General features: G+C 38.2%; 1 long non-coding RNA gene across 1 annotated transcript in view; it reads left to right on the forward strand.

Annotated features, from left to right (window-relative positions):
* Nucleotides 1-17,065, forward strand: part of LOC116087740 — a 20,890-nt gene extending 3,825 nt beyond the window's left edge. The window contains exons 2-4 of the long non-coding RNA XR_004117602.1: nucleotides 3,525-3,605; nucleotides 14,708-14,812; nucleotides 16,832-17,065. This is a non-coding gene — a long non-coding RNA (uncharacterized LOC116087740). The remainder of the gene's footprint in view (nucleotides 1-3,524; nucleotides 3,606-14,707; nucleotides 14,813-16,831) is intronic.
* The last annotated feature ends 1,711 nt before the right edge of the window (nucleotides 17,066-18,776 follow it).

The raw sequence follows: 18,776 nt of genomic DNA on the forward strand, positions 1-18,776 counted from the left end.
TCTTTGTTTAGTGCGTTTGGTGTTTTTATTATTATGTGATGGGAGGAATTTCTTTTCTGGTCCAGTCTATTTGAAATTCTGTAGGCTTCTTGTATGTTCATGGTCATCTCTTTCTTTAGATTAGGGAAGTTTTCTTCTATAATCTTGTTGAAGATATTTATTGGCCCTTTAAGTTGAGAGTCTTCACTCTCTTCTATACCTATTATCCTTAGGTTTGGTCTTCTCATTGTGTCCTGGATTTCCTGGATGTTTTGTGTTAGGAGCTTTTTGCTGTTTGCATTTTCTTTGACTGTTGTGTCAATGTTTTCTATGGTGTCTTCTGCCCCTGAGATTCTCTCTTCTATTTCTTGTATTCTGTTGGTGATGCTTTCATCTATGACTTCTGATTTCTTTCCTAGGTTTTCTATCTCCAGGGTTGTCTCTCTTTCTGTTTTCTTTATTGTTTCTATTTCCATTTTTAGATTCTGGATGGTTTTGTTCATTTCCTTCACCTGTTTGATTGTGTTTTCCTGTAGTTCTTTAAGGGATTTTTGTGTTTCCTCTTTAAGGACATCTAGCTGTTTGCCTGTGTTCTCCTGTATTTCTTTGAGGATGCTATTTATGTCTTTCTTAAAGTCTTTTATCATCATCATGAGAAGTGATTTTAGATCTGAATCTTGCTTTTCTAGTGCGATGGTATGTCTAGGACTTGCTATGGTGGGAGAATTGAGTTCTGATGATGCCAAGTAACCTTGGTCTGTGTTGCTTATTTTCTTACACTTACCCCTGCCATCTGGTTATCTCTAGTGCTACCTGCTGCCCTGGCTAAATCTGACTGGAGCCTGTCCTTCCTGTGATCCTGGTTGTGTCAGAACTCCTCAGAGTCAAGCTGTCTGTGTGATCCTGTGATTCTGGGGTCCTGTGATCCTGGGTTTGTTAGAGCACCTGGGAGTGGAACTTTCTCTGGGTGTTGTGGGACTGGTTGCGGAGTTTGTGCCCAAAGTCTGCTCAGGGCACAGGCCCAGACAGACCAGAAGTTTGTGTCACTGGTCTGGTGGAGTTCTTGTACCTGGGTCCTCGCAGTGTTGGGACAGATGTTTCCTCCTCACCTCTGATCCTGGGCTTGTTACAGCGCCTGAAAGTGGAGCTTCCTCTGGGTATTGTGAGATTGGCTGCAGAGTTTGCACCCAAGCAGCTTTTATTATTTTTTTTTAACATTTAGACTTTATAGTGTGTCAATGTATGTTATTGAAAATAGTTTTTTATACAATATATTCTGGTTATGGTTTTCCTCCCCCACCTCCTCCAAGATCCTCTGCACCACCCCACCCATCCAAATATACACCACTTTTGGTCTCTCTCATTAAAAAAATCAACAGGCATCTTTTCAAAAGGAAAATATAGTGACCAAATAAAAACAAACAATAGGTCAAAACAAATTATCATAAAAAAGAAAAGAGATAAAGAAAAAGCATGAAAAGCACATATAGACACAGAGACACACATTGATACACACAGAAATCCTATAAAGACACAAAATCAGAAACCATCATATAAAAGCAAAAGACCTAAAGGGCTAGAAAAACATGTTCAGACAAAAAAAAAATTATTAGATAAAAATTTCAACAGACACATTACTCTATGGAATGGAATGGAAGACCCATTCTTTTCTTTAAGAAGACTTGTTATTGTAAATGGAATCTTGACTCACATTAATTTAATGAGTAATAAGTATTGGTGTTTACATTATGTGGACCTTCAGGAATGAAAAGCAGGTGTTTGATGACTCCTAGTCTATCATGGTGTAACTAGGATACAGGAATTTGACATTTAAACCACTGTCTGTGCTTGCTTGCTTTGTGAACTTAGAGATCTGGAAATAATAAAAACCTGCTCTTCATTTTACATTATCAAGCAATTATACACTTCAAATGTGTTTTATTTATCTGAGTCCCAGAGGATAGTTTCTCCCAGTTGGCCCTTATTTTTTCTCAGTAGGTCATCAGTAATTGAATGTAAGGAGTATTTCAAAATCCTAAGATCATATTTTACTACTGCAGTCTTTAACTGTATCAATATGTCTCCTGTCAGTAGCACACATGTAGCAGAAGCATGGTGTCAGTATTCTGATAGATGAGTTTCTGATTTAGCATCATCACAGCTACCTGTGCTGTATGAGGATCAAAGGTATGCTATGCTGAGAAAATCTATTGGAAGTGTTTCTCTAAAACTCAGATGGACATTAGTGCTTTTAGCAAAAAAAAAAAAAGGATTTTCACATTAATATATCCACATTGTTGTCTGATCATAGTTTTTTTTTTTTTTTGCATCTTCCTAGACTACTGCAGAATATAAATAAATACACCTTTATATGCACTGGGAAAAGAAATGAGTCAAGGAGGAAACTAATATCACTATAAATTATTTTTTTCTTTTACAGGTTTTAAATCAAATCCATATATTATGTATGAGTTAATCTTTTCAAAAAAAATCTATCCTGCACCTGATAGAGCTCTAATTTGAGGAATTAGCAAAACTTGCCACCTGTCTAACACACAGCACAGCGAGACTGAAGCTTGAATTTCTGACCTCCTAGTCGTGACACTGCTTGGTCTGTTTCAGGGTCATATTTCTCCTGCCCACGTCTGCCCACAGCCACCTGTGCCCTGGATTGCAGCCCTGGGGTTTGAGCACAGCAGGCACGTGATCTTTTCAATGAAGACTGTGTTTGTCTATCACTTTTCAGACCCCTCTCTTCAGCTACTATTTTCTTGCTTCTATCAATCACAGCTGGGAGCAACCACAGCTATCCACTTGATGAAATCTGAACATATGAAGTGATTTCTTTTCTACAAGAGCAGACCATTATGAGTAATTTAGACTTTGAGTTGGGCAGAGAAGAACATTAGGCTGTGAGGAATTTAATCTCCTCTCAAATCTTCAGACCAGGGCAGAGTCATAGAGTTCAAAAAGAGTTGAAAAAAATCTTCCTAGCAATATGATTTCAAGGCTTCAGAGAAAGCCCTTCTATAGACAAATTCTCATCATTCATATATATATGTCATACATATAACATATACACACACACACACATACACACACACATATATATATATACATATATATATATGGTAGAAATAGCTAAAGTAAGCATAAGCTATACATTTATTGAAATGAATTATAAACTGCTAAAAGAAATGATAACATGAAAGAGTGTCATCTATAAGGAAGAAAGAATATATATATGTATATTTATATGAAATATTTTTAAGGGACCACAGACCCTTTCTTTTACAAGAGAGAAACGTGACAATCTATGTAAGTCTCTCTGGGTAAAATAATCTGACCATCTGTGTGTGTGTGTGTGTGTGTGTGTGTGTGTGTGTGTGTGTGTGTGTACACATATATATGGTGTTTTGAAAATTTGTGGATTATTCATTACCCAGATTCTCTTTTATTATTATTACCATTATTGTTGTTGTTGTTGTTTCTATTTTTCTCAGCAGCTCTCTGGAGTATGTTTTATTATTTTCCTCATGTTACAGAAGAAGAAACAAAATGGAGAAACGCTTGAGTGGCTTGTCCTGTGTCATTTCACCAGACGGTGCATGAACTGAGATTCAAATGTAAGCAATATTTATTCTGCTTTCTTGACTAACAGTATACGTATTGGCTTTATAGAACAGGATGAGAGAAAAAGAAAAAGAAAAGAAAAGAAATATGATTCCTGATCTCATGAAAATATGAGCTCCAGAGGAGAAAAAGAAATTGGTAACAATATTTAACGGCAGTGGAGAAGTACAAGGATACATGTACTATAGAATGGGCATAGGATTTCTGGGGAGATAGTTTACATGGTCACATCAGCTGGGAATCACAATTCTCAGGAGGAGATGGTAGATTAAGTGGGAATATTTAGTAGCTGGTTATGGAGGATGAATTCTTATAATGAGAGGAATAAGTTAGAGTAGTGTTTGTCTTTAAATGACTCCAAATTCCAGTTCTCCTTTCTAAATACAATTCAAAATGAATATTAGTTCTTGGAGCATTCTTAGGTTCACAGTGAAATCAGACAGAAAGAATATGTACCTTCCATGTTTCCCATTCAACTTCCCCCAGAATGAACATTCTACAATACACTGCAATATTAGTTAATATCAGTAAACCTGCACTGATACCTCATTGTCACCCCCACCCCCAGTTCACTTTTGGCCTGTATGGTTTGGAAAATGTATGCTGATGTCTACCAGCCATTAATGTTACCACACAGGGGAGTTTCCTACCCTCAAATGCTCCTGTGCTCCATCTACACATCCTTCCCCAGTTCTGTAACCCTTGGAAACCTACCATTTGCACAGCTGTGCCTTTGTTCCAGAATGTCAAATAGTTTGAATCACACAGTGCCTTTTCCAGATTGGCTCATTTTACTTTGCTGTATGCTTTTAAAGTTCTTTCATGTCTTTTCATAGCTTGCTATTGCATTTTCTTTCAGCACTAAGTACTGTCTGTATGTGTCCCAGGTTATACATGAACCTAGAGAAAAATGTCTTCATTGCTTCCAAGTATAGGCAATTATGAATAATGCTATAATAAATATATAGGTAAACTTATAGGTGAACTTTTAAAATCCCACTGTGTGTTGCATACACGTGTGTGTGTGTGTGTGTGTGTGTGTGTGTGTGTGTGTATGTGTGTGTGTGTGTGCATTCATTTGCCACAGTGCATGTGCAGAGGTCACAGAACAACTTCAGATGTTAATCTGCCTTGCTTGAAGCAGGATCTTCCTTCTATTGATCACTGTTCCATGCTGCAGGCTTGCGACCAAAAAGCATCCAGGGATTCTCACTATCAGAGTGCAATAATTACAGATGTGTGCAATTGCCACTAGTATTCTGTGTGTTCTGCAGGGTCCACAGTCAGGTTCTCACATATATGCAGCAAGTGCTTTATCAACTGAGCCATAACCCAGCTCCCTGTGTGTAAAGTCCTGTGTGCCATGTAACTTTTAAAACCACTTGTATAATGGCCAAGCAGGTTGATTTCTGGATCAATGGCAGTCATAAGTTTAGTTTTGTTAAGAAAGGACCACACAGAGACTTCCAAGATAGCTAGCTATACCATTTCACAGTTACTCAAACAATGAAAGAAACAAGGCTATTGTTTCATGTCTTCACCAGCATTTCCTATTGCGTTTTGGATTGTTGGTGATTCTGATACATCTGTCTCCTCCTGTCCTGTTTGAATTTCCATAATGCTGTAGAATGTTGAAAATAATTCATGGTTATATTTTTATTTGTCTTCAATCGCAGATTCTCTGGTAAAGACTTTTCTTCTTTATATTGGACTTTTTTGTTTCCTACTGTTGAGCTATATGATGTGTTTTTGTATTTAGAAGGGTACTTACTACCCATGAGTTTTAGGATTTTTTCTCTCTTATTCTGTTATCATGTTTGACATTATCTTTGTCAGAGTGGAAAATCTGACATTTTAATAGATCCCATTTATCAACTCTTCCTCTAACAGATTGAGCTTTTGATAATAAATGAAAATAAGTTTTCACCACATCCAAAGAATTCTGAACTGCATCTTCTGTATCATTTTGGAGTTGTGTGATTTTGATGTGATGTATTTTGATGTATATGATGTAAGAAACAAAAGTTCTATGAGTCATTCATCTGAAGGTAGGAGTGTTAGTGTCCACCTATCTGAAGGTAGAAGTGTTAGTGTCCCTAGAGTTATTCATCTGAAGGTAGAAGTGTTAGTGTCCACCTATCTGAAGGTAGAAGTGTTAGTGTCCACCTATCTGAAGGTAGAAGTGTTAGTGTCCACCTATCTGAAGGTAGGAGTGTTAGTGTCCACCTATCTGAAGGTAGGAGTGTTAGTGTCCCTAGAGTCATTCATCTGAAGGTAGAAGTGTTAGTGTCCACCTATCTGAAGGTAGGAGTGTTGGTGTCTACCTATCTGAAGGTAGGAGTGTTAGTGTCCACCTATCTGAAGGTAGGAGTGTTAGTGTCCACCTATCTGAAGGTAGGAGTGTTAGTGTCCACCTATCTGAAGGTAGGAGTGTTAGTGTCCACCTACTCTCCTACCAGGTGTTTGCATCTGGGTTTGTCGGTTTGGGGGCTCCTTACTCTGAATGACTGATGTATCTCTCTACCCCTGTGTCCGTGCTATCAGCTTCTTCATGTCTACAGCTTATTTTACGTATGAAGGCTCCCTAGTGTCAGTCCTCCCACTTTGACATCTTTCAGTTTCACTTTTAATACTCCACATCTTCTGCTTCCCACTGTAAAGATGCAGATTACATCATGGAGAACCAAAATCTTGTCAAGCAAGTTGAATCTTTCTACCGTTCATGAACATTCAATATACCTCATTTATCTAAAGTTCTTTGATTTCTTCTGTCATATTTTAGCGGTTCTCCTAGTTGACTCCATTCAAATTTTGATATGTTTATTCATGAGTCTTTAATTTGGGTGATTTTTATTGCTGTGCTGTCATTGCTGTTCAGAGATCTGTGCTACAATTCTGCATGTCATGTTGGAGTTGATGCCTGATACTACTAAGAGTAAATTCTCAGTCATTGTCCTTCAAATGCTTCTGCTCCCCCACCTCTCTTTCCTCGGTGATGTCATTACAGATATGTCAATCCACTAACACTCTACAGTTGTCCCACAGCTCCGAAATTCCTGAATACTTAATCCACTGTTTTCAAGTTCTTTCTATCTGCTTTGGAAGTCTCTGTTCATATAACCAAAGCTCACTTCTTCTTTTTGCGGCTGATTTACCTGCTAATAAGCCAATCAAAAGTATTCTATGTTTTTGCCGTTTTATGTTGACTTTTCTTAATTATTAGAAATTTCCGTATATGCAGAAACAAAACATTACCATGTCAGCCCATTTTCCCCCTGCAAGTCTCCCCGCAACATGGTCCCCTACCAATGTTTAAAAATAACATCTTTATTAAAATATAATTAGATCTTCCCCCTTTCCCTTTTCTTCCTCTAACCATTCTCATATACCTCAACACTCTTCCCCTTGCTGCCTCTCAAAAATCATACTATCTTTTTTATTGTTATTCTCTCTTTTTTGATAACTCACTAAGTCTAATTAGTATTCTATATTTTTGTTAGAGTAGTGTTTATCTCTAAGCCTTCTCTCTTCTTCTCTCTTGGACTTTTTGTATCTGATTCTAATGCCTACAGTATAGTCCCTGGAACACTAATTATTTTTCAATCTGTAGTGTAATAACTCTAACATGACTATCACATTTGAATATGGACTCCATGTTTACTATATTAACATAATTTATGGATATTGTGTTTATTTGGTGTAGGACATTTCTTTCTGTTTGCTGAGACGAGTCTTACTCTGTAGCAAAATAGACTTAAAGCTCTCTACTGAGCCAAAGGCGGCCTGGAACCCGGAACAATACTTCTGCTTCAGCTTTTCAAATGCGTGACAGCTCATCGGTTATATATGTTTACATAAAATCAGTGTATAGTGTGTGTGCCTGTGTGTATGTCTGTGTGTGTCTGATTCTGTGACTGTCTGTCTGCTCTTTTGTATGTCTTGAAGTATTTTGTGAGAAGCCAATACATTGTATAAAAGGAAGTTCAGTAAACTGGTCTCTGAGTAATGATGTAGAAACATGAAGTAGAGAAGTGTAGTCCTGTGACTAGGTCATATTTTTAGTGAGCTTTTTTCTAGAGTATAAACTCTGTATATGTTCCTTCTTTTTACTCCTTAGTTGGAATGTGGTTGTCTTAGTTAGAGTTTCTATTCCTACACAAAACACAATGACCAAGAAGCAAGTTGGGGAGGAAAGGGTTTATTCAGCTTACACTTCCACACTGCTGTTCATCACCAAAGGAAGTCATGTCAGGAGCTCAAGGAGGGCAGGAACTTGGAGGCAAGAGTTGATGCAGAGGCCATGGAGGGGTACTGCTTACTGAATTGCTTCCCCTAGCTTGCTCAGCTTGCTTTCTTATAGAACACAGGACTACCAGCCCAGGGATGCCATCACCCACAGTGGCCTGGGCCCTCCCTCTCGATCACTAACAGAGAAAATGCCCCACAGCTGGATCTCATTGAGGCATTTCCTCAGGGAGGCTCCTTTCTCTGTGATAACTCCAAGTTGTGTAAAGTTGACACACAAAACCAGCCAGTACAAGGGTAGAAGATGGTTTGAGGACTTTTCTTCTACATAGAAGAATAGAGAAAGCTTGTCTTGGATAATTCTTTTCCCAGGCCACTTTGATTCTGATAAAGCTCAAAATACATTAGACACTTCAATTGGTTTCTCTAAAAAGTCTCTCTTATTAACAACAGAATGAACTGAAAATATTTCAAATTAGTTCATTTGTTCTCCTCACTATGATCTTAGGACATTTTTCCTTAATGTAAACTACAAGACCTTGGAAGAGTTACTGGGATTAAAGTTCAGAAAAGCATTGGAAGGATTCCTTAAAATTGCAACACAGAAATAATGGCAAAAAGATTGTAAGAGCAAAAAGATCAAGGAATTCACTGCAAGATTATGTCTCCTAGTAACATCAAAAGTCATGCCCATAAAGTTTCACCAAAATGACCACCCAGATGTGAGCTGATCAAAAAGGATACCACTGAACATGCCAACTCAGACCAGGAAAAACCCATGGAGCCTCAACCCTACACAAAGAACTATAGGCAACTAAAAGAAGCTGAAAGTAGGAGAGATGGTCTTCCCCAGGAAAGAGCACTCCAATTGTTTATCCAGTGCCAACTGGTCAACCATGAGAACACATATACAAGTAACATTATTACAACAACCTAGTTATATTTAGGGAAATATTTAAATATGTTTTAATTGTTTTATTTATTTATATTGTAAATGTTGAACACCCCCCTTCCCTGTTCTCCCTCCAAGAGTTCTTCATCCCCTTTGCCTCTAAGAGGGTGCTTCCCCTAACCCCCCCCACCTCCCCACCCCACCACCAACCCACTCCCCTCACCCGTCCACCCACATCTCTCTTCCCTGGGGGCATCAAGTCTCTACAGGATTAGGTGCTTCCTCTCCCACTCAGGCCAGGCAAGGCAGTCCTGCTCCACATGTGCCAGGGGCCATGGACCACACTCTGTATGCTGCTTGGAGGGATATGTTTATATACACAAACGTGCATTTACTGAAGAGAGGAGTAGATATGCGAGAAGGAGCAGGTGTACATGGGGAGGTTTGGAAGGAAGAAGGCTAGGGAAACATTGTAATGAACAATGTCAAAAATATAAAATAAAAATAAGCTACAAAATCTACATTTCATAGCACAGGCGTCTGCACTGAGCCCACAAGAGTTTGTCATGTAAAATTCTAGTTTTCCTCTCTGCATACTGCTTCCATTGGAACCTTGTATGTGGTCTATATTTTGTCATATTTGGCCTCCTATATATGTTTCTATCACTTTGTGAGTGGCCATTTTCCTTATGACCTCCCTTCCCCAATAGTTCTGTTTTAATTATTGGAAGGACAAATAATTTTATTATGTGTACTGAAATACCTAGAAACCCTCTCGTCAATGATTCTGTCCACCATATCCAGATCAGAGAGCTCTGTGAAAGCAGTAGGACACTGTTGGGACCGAGGTTGTCATATTCTGAGATGAGAAAACAAGTGAATGAGTTTCTTTTGATGGATCACAGACTCTCTCCACACAGAATCATATAAATCACGATGACAAATGGACTCTGAGGCTCATTTCATAAATCCAGGTCCAGTTTCCAAAGGTGGCGTCTTGAAATCTCAAAATATGTGCTCAGTGTTTCAAATGCAAACTCGCAATCCAACTCCTGCAGGAGTTAATGTGTGTTAGCATTTTAACAAATTGAACCACTTCAGTAGCCTATTTATCAGTTCAAGCTATTTGAAAATGTTGCAACCATATGTCGTCCATTGAAATGAATACTAAACACTGCATTTATAAATAGTAATTTATGACTCATAAATGCCTTTGCCATTAAAATCATTCTGCCACTTTGAATAGAATTGATAGCAGGTTCTGAGCTCTGTGGTATGTGCATGTTATTTCTTTCCTCCTTTTTAGGAAAGTTATACACATAGCTTTAGTGCTTCATGAAAATGCTATTTTTAAAAAAGCTGTGTGTATCAAAAAGATTGCATTTTTTTCTATATTTTCATATTCATAAATTTGACAGGCAGGTTAAATGTGTGTGTGTGTGTGTGTATGTGTGTGTGTGTGTGTGTGTAGATGCAGCAGTGGGCCATTATATGTTTCTATGGGCAAAGATTATAGATTTACTCTAAAATGCAATGTCTTACTTTATTATCCATCCAGAACTTGGGTTTACTCATGTAATTGAAGCTGCTTGTTGTCTCCATTAATATCTACTCACTCCCCCTTTCTTAAGTGATAGAATGCCTGCCTTTGCACTGGAGGCATGACACCCTGGGATAAAGATCATGTTATTTACTTCCCTTTCACTAGGATAGCAAAAATGGCTGGTCAAGGAAAGCAGAGAGACTTTGGAAAACCTTCTTAAAAACTTCATAAAATTTTAGGTGATGGGACTCTGGCCAGCTTGAGCAAACGGGGCTCTGACAGGCCTCGTCCTTTTCCCCCATCCTCTTTCCCTTACACACACACACACACACACACACACACACACACACACACACACACACATGTCATACTACTAAAGCTAGCCCTGACAGTCTACTCTCTTATTTAGTCATTTCCTCCTCCTAAGGCTGACTAGCAAAGTCCCAGCTATCAAAATATTAAAGTCCAACAATCAAAAACCCCTTGGCTCACCTAATTAACATGCCCGATCAAAATGAAAATATACCATCCTAACATGGGTTTTCTCTTTTATTTTTATAAACCTCCATTTTCCTGTGGACCAAGTCTCTCTCCTTTCTATCCAGAGACAGTCCTTTGTCCCACCCTTTCAGGACAACTATTCCGTCCCCATCTTCTTTGTTCTCTTCCCAGCCTCCCTTGTCTCGTATCTCCTTCCTTTGTCTCTCTGAGGTAAATAAATCTTTGTGCTGAGAACTTGGTTTGGGGGCTCCTGAGCTGATAGTGATAGCTTCAATAGCAAGATGAATATACATGTTTGTCTTGTTAATCTGCTCTTGTGTAAAAGAAGATGTGATGGTGGTCCTTAAATGACCATTCAGAGCTTAGAACTGTGGACTGATTACATTACACTTGCAATAAGCCTGCATCCTTGACAAACCCATGAAGCCATATTTTAGCCCTAGAAAATTTAACTAAGACTACTTTATGTGGGAAGAAAACTCACCTGCTGACATAGTCATGGGTACTTTCATAGAGGAACACAATCATGGCTTAACTGATACTATGGCAGGATATATTAATTTACATGTATAGTATCATAGACTTTGTTGTGTGACAAGGCTTTTCCTGGGTAGACACAACACACATATCCTCCTACCCCAAATTGTGATCCCATGATGAATCAGAGTACTGATATTACCGAAGTCAAACTTGGTGGGCCAATGAGTTTTATTGGGGTTACTTACAAAAATATGGGTGAGGAGTTATTAATAGGAGGATAAATCATTCAAAGAAAATTATATCACCAAAGCCCACCTCAGCATATGTGATATCTCACAGAAGCTGGGAACATGGAGCACACTGCGAGCAGCACAGCAGATTGGAGAGTGTCCTTTCCTGGTGCCTCAGGCAATCTAACCTTCCTCCAGGCCACTCAGTGGCTTTCTGCTTCCTTCAGGCTACTGGTATCTGGTTTCAGTCTTTGTAGATTGGCTTGTCTGGGAGTGACTCTTCAAAGGTGTTGATTGTTTATAAGGAGAATGTGAAGTTGGTCAGTTTCAGGGACTTCCTGAAGCTATTTTGAGTTGATTTACTACTGGCTTAGAGGGCTTCCCTGGGAGATGGAATGCTTCAATCTTGGAGGAAACTGCTACAAACAAACCTCCATTTGACTTGAGCAAATTTCTAGAATCCAGGTCTTGGAGACTTGGTTAATGGTTCTGGTTGTTTGTACCATGTCTTCAATATTTAATGGAGCATCGTACTTTAGAATAGCTTGTGGGATTTTAATTATGTAAACATGGCCACCCAGCAAATGGAAGGAAATACCTACCTTATGGGTAATGTTGTGGTATCTTGAATACAAATTTACATTAGACAACAGTAGGTCCAACAGCTCACTGTAAATTAACATGCACCTTACATGCTTGAAAATTCATGCTGTATTTATTAATACCTGACTATTTCTCATTCATCAATAATACGATAGATATTTGTAGGTATTAAGTTTATGTTTTATTTCTGTGTTGTACATATGACATTTAGAACCTACTCCACAGTGACAGTGCTAGTATGAAGTTCTGACTATTTTAGAAATCTGTAACTAACTAATATTTAGTTAGTTCAGGCCATGAAATTTCTTTCCAGGGAGAATCTCCAGCATTTGAGATTCCAGTACATCAATGAGGTAACACAAGAAGCAAATAGATTCATTTATTGAGCCTCTAGAACCGACAAAGTAATTACTCATTGCTGAAAGCATATGAAAAATTATAACCTTGAGAGCAGATGATTTCAAGCATGAGAATGAGAAGAGGGCTTCCCATTGACTTGGGGGAACAGAGTTTATCATTCACTCTCTGCTCCCCTCCTACTTCACGAACGAGTCTAAGGCGTCCTCTTACCTGAAGTGAGGGAGATTTTATAGCATTAAATGAATTCAATTTAATTTAAAAGTACCTGCTATTAGCATATTACCATTTTAAACTATGTGAGTCACAAAACATTAACTTCTTTAAAATGTTATAATTTATGGGCAATGAAGGAATAAAAAAAAAAACCCACAAATTAAAAATTGACCATGGTACTATAGTAAGACATGGTTCGTACAGTGCCAAGCACAAGGACCTAGATTAGATTCCTCAAAACTCATATTATTAAAAAAAAAGTCTTAATGTTCAATATCATTATGTGTGCTCTGAATCCCAGCACTGGTGAAGTGGAAAGGGGCAGGTCCTCAAGATTTCAATATGCATGCAACTGTACACTCACGCTTGCCTGTACATGTGGACATACACACACGCACACGTTAATTATGCGTAACATAAACAAAGCACAGTTTTTTCCACCTACACTTGAGCACAAGAATGATATAAATTCAACTTACTGATCCTTGTAGTTTTATTTTATCAATGATTTATTTTGAGACAGAGTCTCATCATGTAGCCATGGACAGTCTGGAAGTCACTGACCTTCAGATGTTTGTCAAATGACTTTCTACACTTCTCCTCTTCTTTAGTTTCATACCTTGATTAGTGGAAATGTGTACAAGTTACACAAACTAATATATATGTGATTCCCCGGAATTGTTGCATGAACCGTGGTGGTATAAGACACATGGGAGAACAGAGAGGCCACAATGAAAAAGAAAATAATGAAAATGTTAGAAAGTGCTTATCTAAAAAGACTGGTTTGAAACAAAACTTGGAGATGAATCAATTTCTTTTCATTCAATTGGAAAAACCATACAAACATAGAAAGAATGATATGATATATACCCATGTGCTAAATATCAAATAAAATTGAATATATTATACTTACTATATTATATTTTTATGTTCCTTGGAGTTTTGCCTGTATGTGTCTGTGTGTCACAATCCCTGGAACTGGAGTTACAGAAATGGGCACTGCCATGTGGGTGCTGGAAATTGAACCAGGGTCCTTAGGAAGAAAATCCAGTGCTCTTTACCCACTGTGCTGTCTCTGCAGCCTCCAACATTTGAGTTTTAATTGATTATTTTCTTTAGCTTCTTGAAGAAAGAGAACACTTCATGGAGACTGGAAGACAAACTATGACTCTTAGAATGAACGTGTGCTCTTCCCTCCATTTCTGGAATAAACATTATTAGTGGCATTGACAATCACTGTTGCATGGTATTGGCAGAATTGAAGGGTTCCAGTATTTCCAGGCCTTGGTGCACATACACTGCTATAGTCTTGCAGTCAAATACTAATGTAGAAGGTGTTGGGATTGACTTTGACAATGTCATTGAGATTCCAAATCAGCTGACCTTACGACAGCAAACAAACTCAAAAACTGTGACCTAACAGCAAGCCAGTGAAAGCTGAGTCCCAGAGAGGACTCTTTCCACTGTGGGAGATTCTATTTCCGCAGGATTTTCCATTTTGCTTTTGAAGATTGACAGGGGCTCATGGCAAGGAATCCCTCTAGAGAATCCTACACAGCTTATAATTGCTGTGTGCTTACAGCTAAGCAGCAGGGAAGAGACCTTCCCCCTCCAACGTAAAACTATGAGAGACTGAATTCGCTTGGATGAGAACTCCTTGCCTTTGATACCATTCTAACCTGATCTGTCCTAATCTACAAGAACTGGACAAAACACAATTTCTGTGAAAATTATAGTGAATTTTATAGCATTTTAGGCACCTTAAGCTCTTCTGTTTGTGATAATTTTTCAATTCAGAAACTGAAAAACTGACATTTTGTGGTGTTTTAAGTAGGAGTGGCCCCTGTAGACTTAGGTGTTTGAATGCTTGAATATAAAGAGTGGCACTATTACAAGAAGGTATGGCCTTGTCAGAGGAAGTGTGGCCTTGTTGGAGGAAGTGTGTCACTGTAGAGCTGGGCTTTGAGGTCTCCTATGTTCAATCTCCACCCAGTGTAGAGCATTTAGTCTCCTCCTTGTTGCCTGCAGATCAAGATGTAGAACTCTCCGCTCCTCCTCCAGTACCATGTCTGCCTGCATGCTGCCATGCTTCCCACCATGACGATAATGAGCAAAACTGTAATCCAGCTCCAAGTAAGTATTTGCCTTTATAAGAGATGCCCTGGTCATGGTGTCACCTCACAGCAATGAAACTCTAACTAAGGCACATTTGTTTTCCACATTTAAACCACATGTATGTATATTCTTTTAAATATTCTTACTTATAAATATTATGTGGTTTTCTCTAGGAATATTAAGATTTAACCATGCTATTATATACAGTTTCACTTTGATTTTACTTTTTATGGGTAAAATAAATAAATAAATCATTGGACTTACTATAGTAACAACCCAATTTACAAAAAGAGGCAAAGGGCCTACTTTGGACAATGGTTGGTGGTTTGTGTCTTCAGAGTTAATAGTGTCTATGGTAAAATTTACTTCCTCATTTCTTAACTGCATTTGCTTCTTGGTTTTATTTTTCTATCATTTTCATAAACCTTGACATTGTTCTAACGTACTGTACTGGCTAGTTCTATGTCAATGTGATTTTGGAAGAGGGAATTACATTTGCTTCCATAATGGCCTACAGAAGAGCCAGTGGGAGATTTTCTTAATTGGTGATTGCTGTGGGAGGTCCCAATCTATTGTTGGTAGTCCTATCTCTGGGCAGAAGGTCCTGGGTGTTAAAAGAAAGCAGGTTGAGCAAGCCATGAAGAACAAGTCAGTAAGCAGTCTCCTGCATGGAAGCACTCAGCTTCATGTCCTGCCTTCAGGTTCTTGTCCCGAGTTTCTTCCCCAGGCTCCTGAGATGACAGACTGTGGAGCAGAACTGAAATCTGGAATAAGCATTTTCCTCCACAGTTCCTAGGCCTAACGCACTTGTTTAAATGTGACTGAATTTCTTCATTACAGTGTTGCTGATATTGAGGGCATGATTAATGCAATTTTAAAAGTGATAATTTCTCTTTATCCTGGCTGGCTTCCAAATGGCGCAATAGCTGAGCAGTTATTAATCTATTCCAATCCTCTGAGCTAATCTGGCTACCTCCTAGCCAAAATCCCCCAGATACTTACATTTTAGTATTTGTCTGGCTCTCTCTCCTCTAGATGTGTTCTCATGAGGATGAGTGCTCCTGGACACTTTCCTCATGGTGAATTCTCTCTCTCTCTCTCTTTCTCTCTCTCTCTCTCTCTCTCTCTCTCTCTCTCTCTCTCTCTCTCTCTCTCTCTCTCTCTCTCTCTCTCTCTCTTTCTCTCTTTCTCTTTCCCTGTCCCTTGGCAGATCCACTTTTATTGACAAATCAGAAAATAAATACGGAGCAATGCTTTCACAACATTCAGGCAGGAGATGCTTAGAACAAGTATTACAATGCCATGTCTGGATTGCAATCAGATATGGAGGCAGAGAAAGGAGCATTTGAATAATATGAGGATAATCTTTATAAAATGCACAGTAACATTATGCCTGCAGGATACAGTGCAACAAGCATACACATAAGTGCTATGTATGCAAAACTATGCAAGATGACACAGCACTCATATAAAACTGACATTCACAAGGAATCCTCCTGTTACTATCACATATCCCGACTTTATTATTTCCTTTCTCAGTCCTTTTTGAGGGAAGAGAGGTATTCTCCACCATTGTAGAATAACAAATGAATCAATTCAAAACTTTGATAATAATCCCTTGATGTTATGCCTAGAAGAGATATTTTTGATTGCAGTATGCTAATATTATATTTTGCCATATGTTAAGTTTTTCTCATAAAGTTCTCTCCAACACTTAATAAAATTTTATTATTCCTGTACCCATACAATTATTTCTTTTTACTTTTAAAGTTAAGAGTGCTTTTGATAAAAGCTGCATAAATAATCAGAGATTCCCATATGTCCCTCTCTAATGTCTTTTAATGATCACAAATAACTTAAAACCAAGAACAACCCTGTCCTGTAACACACTTTGATTTGAATTAGACTAGTCATCTAGTGTTCTTTATTCACTTCTAGAATTCCACTAAGGACTCCAGACATATTTACCTGTGATTTTCCCCTGGAATCTTCAAGTCTGTAATGTTTCCTCATTGTTTTACTTTCTTCTCCAATCAGTTTCTGCTGGATGCTATGAAGGCCTGATTTGATGTTATCTCTGTTCCTATTTCTTCTTTGATTGAAAGACTTACAAGAAGGGACATGCTGCTCTGCCTGGGACCTTCTCTATCAGGAACTCCAACTGACAGCCCTCCCAAGGCTTCGTTAGCCTATTACTGCTAGATGTTCAGAACACCCAAATGGATGATGTTTTACTGTATACTTAGTAAAATCACTCAGGTAAAGTCAAAAGAATGGCTATGGTAAATCATTCTCTATATTATACAAAAAAAATCGCACAGACACATTTTTAAAAGAAATCTTTTAAAAGCTTTTTGTCACATATGAGAAATTAGTATATATGTCAGCCAAGTGTTTTACCTTCCTGATTTTTCCAGTATCAGTGTGTACATGAATTGTTGTGTTAGTACATATACATGTGTGTGCACATATATGTGGATATGGATGCTGGGGGTAGATACTGAGTGTGTGTCTTTACTTTATACTCCTTTAAAAAAATTCTTTATATACTGTGCCATCTCTCCAGCCTTCTCATTTTTCCAGTTCTTGATGGCACTTCCTAGTGTCACTAGCAATGTGTATTATCTAATTCTATTTTCTTTTAGTACTGAAAATTGACCATAGGTACTTTTTTTATATATATGTGAAGTACAAGTGTTCTACCAGTGTGTTTATATCCCTCATCCTTCTCTTGGTAAACCTGATTTCATTACAGAATTTTGTAAAATTAACCAGGGAGGCCTTAGATTTACACTCTCCACTTCAGCCTCCTGGGCATCTGGGATTAAAAGTGTGTGCCACTGTTCCTAGCTTAATTTCAGCCTATATATCTTAGCTAAGTTTCCCTTTTCTACTCTGTAGAACTATTTCTGTTGGAAATATTTTAAATCAGTTGTTTGGTTTCTACAAGAAATTTCATGCTCATTCAATATGTGTCAGATTTATAGTTTACTAAACTTTGTTTTATTTAGAGTAACCATGGATCTATTTGCATTCTTATACATGCAGACATCTAGCACCGTTTGCTGAAGATGCTTTCTTTTATCCATTGTATGGTTTTGACTTTGTCAAAAATCATGTGTCCTTATGTGTGTATGTTTCTTTCAGAGTCTTCAACTTGGTTCTATTGATCAACCTGTCTGTTTCTATACCAAATTCTAACTAGAACAATACGACACCTAAAGGAGGTGATATATGATAATATACCATACTATTTGCTATTCCCAGATGTTAATTATAGTGTGTGTGTGTTTTACCAAAAATTCTACCAGAGAATTCCTACAGCTGATAAACACCTTCAGCAAAGTAGCTGAATAAAAAAAGAGCAGTAGCCCCCCTTCATACAAACAATAAATAGGCTGAGCAAAATATCAGGGAAATATAAAAGCAGACTCCATTTTGATGGAAGAAGACAATGTCCATGAGCATGTAGCATATTCAGGATATAGTATCATTTCTACCAATATTTTGAAGATTGGTTAATTGAATACTTCTTGTTTTACCGATGAGTAGTATGGGGCCTTGTATTAGTTACCTTTCCATTGCTATGACAGAATGACATGACCAAGGCGAAGGAGGAGTTATTTGGGTTTAGAATTCCAGAGGGGTAAGAATGAGTTGTAGCTGAGAAGAATGGCAGTAAATGACAAGAGTGGCAGCAGGACCTGGATGTGGAGAGTGTCCATCTTAACCACAAGAGGACAAAGCACAGAGAGCAAACTTGAGTCTTTAAAGTCCCAGACCTTACCGCTCGTGGCATACTTCCTCCAACAAGTGCATCTCCTAAATCTCCCCACAGTCCCACCAACAAGAGACCAAGGGTGCAAATATGGCAATCTATTCGGGGACAGTTCCATTTAAAGGACCATAAACCCTGAGAAAATTCATAACTGATGAAAGATGATTTCATGATAGCAGCTCATTTTTTTCTGATTCTCTTTTT

This window comes from Mastomys coucha, unplaced genomic scaffold, assembly GCF_008632895.1.
Source record: "Mastomys coucha isolate ucsf_1 unplaced genomic scaffold, UCSF_Mcou_1 pScaffold13, whole genome shotgun sequence".
Lineage (NCBI taxonomy): Eukaryota > Metazoa > Chordata > Mammalia > Rodentia > Muridae > Mastomys > Mastomys coucha.